The 8002-nt window shown below is 31.1% G+C and overlaps 1 long non-coding RNA gene and 1 pseudogene across 1 annotated transcript; one reads left to right on the top strand and one right to left on the bottom strand.

Annotated features, from left to right (window-relative positions):
* Positions 1 to 2404: 2404 nt before the first annotated feature.
* On the bottom strand, positions 2405 to 3889 carry LOC126877833 (glutathione S-transferase-like; annotated as a pseudogene).
* A 1324-nt stretch (positions 3890 to 5213) lies between these two features.
* On the top strand, positions 5214 to 7830 carry LOC126877837 (uncharacterized). Its single transcript, XR_007695366.1, has 2 exons — positions 5214 to 7020; positions 7425 to 7830. It is a non-coding gene; the product is annotated as an uncharacterized LOC126877837 (long non-coding RNA).
* The last annotated feature ends 172 nt before the right edge of the window (positions 7831 to 8002 follow it).

Here is an 8002-nt window from a genome sequence, read left to right on the forward strand (position 1 = left end):
TAAACGCAAGAAGTGTTGATATTGAAAAAAAATATTTAATTTTGTATATAAATATTTTCATATTTTAAAAAAGTTTCCGGAAGCAGGAAGATTTACAAACAAATAATATCATAAACCGAATGTTTCATGATCCTTTTCTAATTAGAGTGTGTGACAGCATGTGAGAACGTTTCTTAAAAATATGACTTATTGCAATTACTTAATCGCAATTATAAACGATTTAAGACCTTCTCACAACGAGGCAATCTATCCAAAGTATAAAACTCTTATACTTGATGAGAAAACAAATCTCTACTTAGGTTTCATTTCGTTTCATCGCGTTCATAAAAAGTGAATTTGTATGAACACATCGTGCAATTTAGTAATTAGGACCGTTGATCTCGCTGCAACATAGATGGATAGAAAAAAAGCCATTTAAAATGATACAACGTCGGGAAGACAATTATGAAAATTATAAATGGAACACGAGATAAAATTGTTTAAGATTAATTCTTCTTTTTTTCTTTTTTTTTAATCGCGAGTGTTTGCAAACGAAGTTTCAATCTGTTTACAATGATAGCAATGAGAGGAGGATGTCTATGAAAGTTATAAATGCGATATTGAATAACATTCTGCGAGTGGGTTTGTTTTTCGTTACAAATGTTTTTTAAACGAATCTGCAATCTGTTGGAAACTACGGAACAGTAACGGGACGACTGATAGGGAAATAAAAAAGATCGCGTTTTATTTGAACAGACAAATCTTTGAAATCTATTCGAAAAGTCTATTTGAAATGGTACGAGCTCGAAAAGAACGGTGAATACTATAGAAGGAAGGATTAAATTAAAATTCTTATTAATCTGTACGCTTTGTATATTAAATACCTTGATCGATGCCAAAGATAACAAATTATTATACAAAACAGTGAAGTATCCACGTCTGACATTAATATTGAGTATTACCATTACTGTAATTTAATTTTTAACCGATCCTGAAAATTCCTAAGAACGTAAAAAGTAAAAATGTTACTGTGCATTTCAAGAATACATGCACTGTAATTTAGAAACAGTTATGAAGCGGAAACAAATAATTTATCAGAATAAGAATTCTACGTAATCATGTAAAAAAAAAAACGTACTTATAACGCGTTTAAACTCCAAATATGTAAAGACAATAAGGGAAAAAAATTAAACGCAGAATCGTATTTTTTGTAAATTCACACAAGATTTTATCCAAAAAAAAAATAAAGATTTTTTGAAGAACGTACAAGAACAATAAAAAAGGGATGTTAAATACAAAAAATAGATTAAAATTTAGATTATGAAATATAAAAAAAATGATATTGCAATAATTTACAATTATTTTCGATAGCTTACGTCAGTATGTTGGAGTGTATAACTATAAAATATTCAAAAACTGATACCATTTAGACATAATTTAGAAAAACAATAAATTGCGGAAACCGATAGTTAAAACTCGATACGATCGATACTCCAAAACTCTAATCCTAATAATTACTCAGCAATAATAACCGATAATTCATGTTGATTAATGTTTGAACTCCGTTTTTTTTCTGTATGTGTATACAAATTTTGTACAGTTTGATAAAGCGAAATTAAATTATCATCTTTTTGTACTACTTCAAACATTGAGATTTGTCATCTTCAAGGTCGATCACACATAGTTTCAGATTGCCGGAGTTGCAAGGGTAATTAATTTTGCAATCGGTTTTCCTTTGATATAGATGTGAATACAAATAGCCATTGATTGACAATATACCGAAGCAATTCTAGTTTAATTTGAAGTCATCGATCCTTTGATATTTTTGGAAGAATAGTAAAAGTACAGAGAAAACAAGAAAAAATGGCGTTAACTAAAAGATAACTCCAATGTATCTCATAAATATTATCTATATATCATTTGTAAGATGTAAGTGACCAAGATATCGAATTATACAAAAATTGTATGTAATGATTAATACTTGAACGTTACTTACATTTATGTACATGAAAATTTGATCTTTTATTAACTAAGTTATTGATCGACAAAATGACTTCCTACATAATTCTCCGCCTGAACTGAAATGCATATCTTTTTTTACGCAAGCCTTATGTGTAGCTAGCAACGAGCAAACAGATTAATTACTTTACACACGGTCGTATCTTGTTTGCTGTAGGCGAGTTCTCTCGTGTAATCAACGAAGTACTCAACTTTAAAGCGATAACAGAAGAACATTATTGTATCGATAAAAATCATGCTTTTTTCAAAGAAATATGTAACTCGTATTTTTTTTAAAGCAACCCTCATAATGTATTGAATAAAATAATCATACATTTTTTTTTGTTCAACATTTGTAAAATACGATATTATCAAGATCACCAAGGAGGTAATCTTCAATTCTTAATGAATATAATAAAAAACATAATTAATGATTGTTTGATGGTTTTATTATTATCTCTATAATACAAAAGCACAACATCGTGTCAACAGTTTATATAGTTCGTATGTTTCTGTAGGAATACACAAATAATAGTTCTCTATCACAACGTAATCTAAAGGGAAAACCCTAACTAAATGACAAAAATATCGGTAATAACTGGAACTAATGAATGTTAAAAGCAATCAGTATATTCCGTACAAACTTCCATCAACACGATTCGTTCTTCATTCTCTCAACACACTAAGACCGCAATCTTTAAACGCTTATAAAACCATAAGCAATCGTGAAGTTTAGAATTCGCTAACTGGGCGTCTCTCAATCCAGTTTTTGATCTTGGGCAGAAGGAGGACCTTTTTCTCCAGCAGCTTCAGATTCTCGTAATTCTCGATCAGATCAGACTTGTACATAAAGTTCAAATAATCGAGCAGAGCAACGAATGTTAAATCAGCCCAAGAGAGAGTACCATCGTAGAAGTAGCCGTCATTTTCCTTCACTTGCTGGTCCAAACGTTCTAAAATGAACAGCAGCGTCTCTTCAGCAGCCTTGCGTTTTGCAGCTTTGACCTTCTCGTCCTCCTCATAGTGGAAGGCGGCAATTTCTGAAAATTTGTTTTCAGTTAAATACTATTCGCTAATGTTATACTAATTTGAATACAGTGTTGTGCGAAATTTAAATGATACTGAAGATAGAATTACAATCCTTTTTAATCCTTTGTCTTGTATTGTTGACATACGTGTATCGTTCGATTAAATCATATATTAAATCGGATTTCAACTAATAAATACCTGAACAGATATGTACTATCTGTTATCAAGATTCTCATAAGATTTATGCAAAACAGCACTGGATACTCACTATGACGAATATCATGAATAGTATCAACAGTGGCATCAATATGAAGATCTGCCCAGTCAGTCTTTCCAGCTAAGTCATATTGTTTGGCTAAGTAACGGCAAATAGCTGTAGACTGAGCAACCTTCCTTCTATCAGCTACGAGCATAGGAAGCTGGCCATAAGGAGTCACTAAAAACATACAACTAATAGAATCAAAGATTCTATCGAACAAACAGATTATGATGCTTCTTAAATATCTAGCTTCCTGTTATCTGTTTTGGAAAGATATAATTTAATTTATTGATAATTTATCAGCAAACAAAGGGCATTGTCTCCTTAACAATACCTATTGTTCTCCCACATATCTTATAGAGCAATGGAGAGTAAACAATAATATCTGTTATACTCTGCATAATTGTGTTCTACTTTATTTAGCTACTTTAGTTAAATTAGGAAAGATGAGATTTAAGAAACAGAATTTCTTTAAATTTTAAGCTTACAGGGCTTTATTTCTGGCCAGACGTCCTTTTTGATACGTTCATCTTCAAATGGAATACTAGCATAGCTGAAGAAGAACGGATTGGTTCTGCCAATGCCGTAACTGGGAAGTAAGTCAATTTATAGAGCGGCATCTTCCTGGAAGTATAATATATACAAAGTAAAAACAAAGAATCATTGATGACAAGAATTATATTATTACAAATTATGAAGTATAAGACAATTTAAGTAAAAAGCATCAACTACTAACTACTCGCATAGCTATTTGTATCTTTATATTTTAATATAGCTTAGATATAAAAAGAATATTATTTTTGGATGTAATAATGTATAAACTTGCGCCAAATATTATAACAAAATATTGCACTTTCTATTTAAGTAGGATAGACATATTACCGGCATTTATTTTTTCTTTCTATAGCAATGAAATTGTTTATAAAAAAGTTTATAAGAAAACTATCAATTAATGCAAACAACGCATTTCAAAATATTAATTACATTCGCACGATTCGTTATCTCTAGTATTAATTTAACCATATGGTTCTATACACCCAAGACCCTCTAACAGTAATTTAGTACCATTACTAGTCGTATGTACAATGTATGTTTGTATACAACTTTCGTAACTACAAAACATTCAGCATGATTATATATTCTTCCAAACTTAAGAAACATTTTCTAATTGCATACTTAAATTTATCGATCAATTATAAACATATGATAACATTTATTTCTTTCAACTACTAATTTTCAAATCCTCTGCTGTTCCGTTAATTGAACGACGCGCCGACTTTTCGTACAAGTATCTTGTATCTTATCTGTATTATTTAGTTATCAATACAGAAGAAACATTTTCTAATTGTATACTTAAATTTATCGATCAATTATGAACATGTAATAACATTTATTTCTTTCAACTACTAATTTTTAAATCATCTGCTGTTCGGTTAATTGAAGGATGTCGGCTTTCTGTAGAAGTATTTCATATTTATTATTTAATTATGAATAAGGAAAAAACATACAAAATATAGTTTTCAAACGGTTTATTATTTATAAAGAGAAACTTTGACTCAGGATATATATACTATATATATACTATTTACTTACAATTTTTTTTTTAAGACTTCAAAGTCGAAACAAGCACAGGAAATTTCCAAGCCGGTTAACAGAAACTTGAATGAGACAAAAATAACCTTTAGATCAATATATGTTCTTCTTCCCCCCTGTTGCTTCCACGTAACTCTTATCCTATTGGTGGAGCTGTGCTGATATGTGAAATTATGACTACATAAAAACATCCGGAAAGACTCATTGAATGATTTTATAGTTTAAGGTTAATAAATTTCCATAAATTAAAGTTGAAAATTTATGAGAACATGTTTTCTGTAACAAAACTTAGTAAAAACAAACTAGTAAGGTTTATAGATTCTTTAATGATTATGTATGTATTCATGAACTAGTTCGATAAACATCGTTCGATAAAACGTCGAACAACACACAACATTGAAGCGCGAAATTTCAAATTCAAGGAAAGATAAATAACAAATATTGCGAACAAATGATATTAAATTTACAATAATCTCATGTAAGAAAAAATAAAAGGGATAAAAGTAGTACAGAAGATAGAAAAATCTATAAAACTGGTGGCTGGGAAATAGAAAATATATAAATTTATGTTATTAGAGTTTAGTACTTCTGTCGATCAATGTGTTACGACCGTTCGCGGAGAGACGCAGTCGCAGTAGCGAGAGGCGTAAATTCTCGCTACGATTCGGTGAATCGACGCCGCGAAGTAGTGGTTCCCCTGTTTCGGTTAAGATAAGAGGTGGTTAAATGAATATGACACAGTATAGTAAGTTATATTTCACCGTTTATTCCAACAACTTATAACGAAGGCAGTTACGCTGGTGCGTATGTACGAGATGAATAAGTGACTGATCTGTGGGTGTGTCCTACCCGGTGGAAGGATATTGACCGTTCGAAAGAAGATAATTTTAGAAACTTCAACCTTTGGAGGTGTTTGTTAATTAAAAATGACAAAACTGGTATTATGTAAAAAAGAGTAATGTGTATCCTGAATCAATGTCGAATGGAAATTAGACAGTTCTATAAAAATAATCCTTCTCACGATTCCACAACTTCATAGCTTAATTAAATACAATTCTTCGGCGATATAATTACAAATACATTTACAGGAATTGTGTAATATGATAAATATCTCGTTAAAGAGATTGAAATCGTAAACTCTAGATTCTAGTATTCTTTCACTTTCATGTTTCCTATGAGCCCTTCAATCGCTAAATATTTTGCAATGAAACACGTATTATTAAACAACATAATCATACTAAATTAATTTAATGTGATTATTTATTATTATTATATAATAACACAGTGATGAAAGAAATAAACTGGTCAAGTAATCTAAGGAACGATAATACGTATCTATGTCAGTGACAGTGAGAAAAATTCAGATATCTGTACTTAAGTGATTACACTTATAAGTATCATTATATATTATATAAATATGATATTTCGAATGGTATCATTTATCACTCATTAAACAAGAGTGTCATATCCAGAGAAATGATTTTACATATCTTAATCTTTGCTTTGATTACGATAGTAATAATTTCTATCAAACTTGATGAGGAAGATACATGAATAATTATCTAAAAGCTGAAAATCTTGGCAAATTCATTTGTACATAAACTAACAGGAGTGAATTTTAAAGATACACTCTGCTCTCAACAATTAAAGCTGTCTTGTCGCAACAAAGTTTCAATAATTTTTTATGGACAACATGGCCCAGTTTGCACAAAGACTAAAAATTTTAACATTAAATTTGGATAAACTATCTTACGATAGAAGGAATGATATATCCTTCATTTTCGCCAATAATCTGGTCGAATTTAGTCAAGTAAAATGGTATTGTTTCGTTCAAAAGTTGATTCTTCCTCGCTTCCTTCTTTTCAGGATCCTCCTCCATGCGATAGTAGCAGATAGCTGAAACGTATATGAAACCAACCGTTACATTCATTTGTGTTTTTCCCCCCAAACGAAGAGAAAATAAGTTGTGAAAGAAGGAGTAGCCTCTCATAGTTCCTACAATTTCTTCATTCTCTTTGCTTTCTTCAATATTGCCTCAACAAGTTCCTGTGGTTCACGATACTTGAAATATATACAATGTTACCAGCGTGGAAATTGTCTTGGAAACTTGGAAAATCTTTCAAGAGGAACAACATTGCTAACTGAGATTCGAGAAAGGAAAGGTAAGTAAATCCTTGCTTCTACTTAGAGCTTTTTTATTTACTTCTGACGAGTAAAGTACTGTTATTAAAATTTGATTAAAAGTACCAAGAATGTCGAGATATAAACAACCATTTGTGGAAAGGTCAGGAGAAGCAGAATTATCGAATAAACGTTATATAACTCTTAGTGATTAAGTAGGAGAAGAGAAACGAGAAAAAAGTCTTTTATCTAGGTCTTAATAAAGTATACTATATTTATCTCCATATCAAGAATAACAACAAGATATAAACAGTCTTCTAGAAATTGAGTAAATATTACATAATTACATCTTGAGCAATATTTTGAGTCTTAGCTTTTGCTTAATCATTATAATAATCTTAAATATCTGTAAATTCTTCACAGACTCTTTGCATCTTCTATACAGGTATCTCATGATCATGTGATAACACACAGGAAGAAAGAATAGAGGAAAAAACAGCGTAAGAAAAAGTTGCGTAAGAGTATCGTCGCACTACATCATTCGACAATTGATGCACGTCATGGCGATCGTCACGGTTTAAAGCAGGCCATCAAAAACACGTTTGTTATCGTACGGAAAAATCTGCGACGTTCCAGCTGTTCAGGTGCATCGAATTGTGAATCATCGGCGGTACGAAGCAAGGCGAGGGGCGTAAATAGAGAAAGAAGAGAAGAGAAGGATTCGCATAAATGATAAAATATAATCGTTCGTTCCTCGTCGATGGCGGATGGATGGCTTTAATCGTGGACGATATCGATACGATTATATTTTATACATTTGAAACAAATATAAAAGACGAGCAAAAACCAGAGATACGATCGTTATGATATTATTCAATCGGTAGCCTATTTACCTCGTTTTTTGTTCACCTTCGGTGTCTAGTAATAATTTTTCGATTCGACTGGCGTGACGTTACGTTGGCGGTGTAAAAACACGATTTTAAACACCTGCGGATAGTTGCATGAGTTTCGAGCGATTCCATT

The sequence above is a fragment of the Bombus huntii genome, unplaced genomic scaffold (assembly GCF_024542735.1).
Source record: "Bombus huntii isolate Logan2020A unplaced genomic scaffold, iyBomHunt1.1 ctg00000256.1, whole genome shotgun sequence".
Taxonomy (NCBI): Eukaryota; Metazoa; Arthropoda; class Insecta; order Hymenoptera; family Apidae; genus Bombus; species Bombus huntii.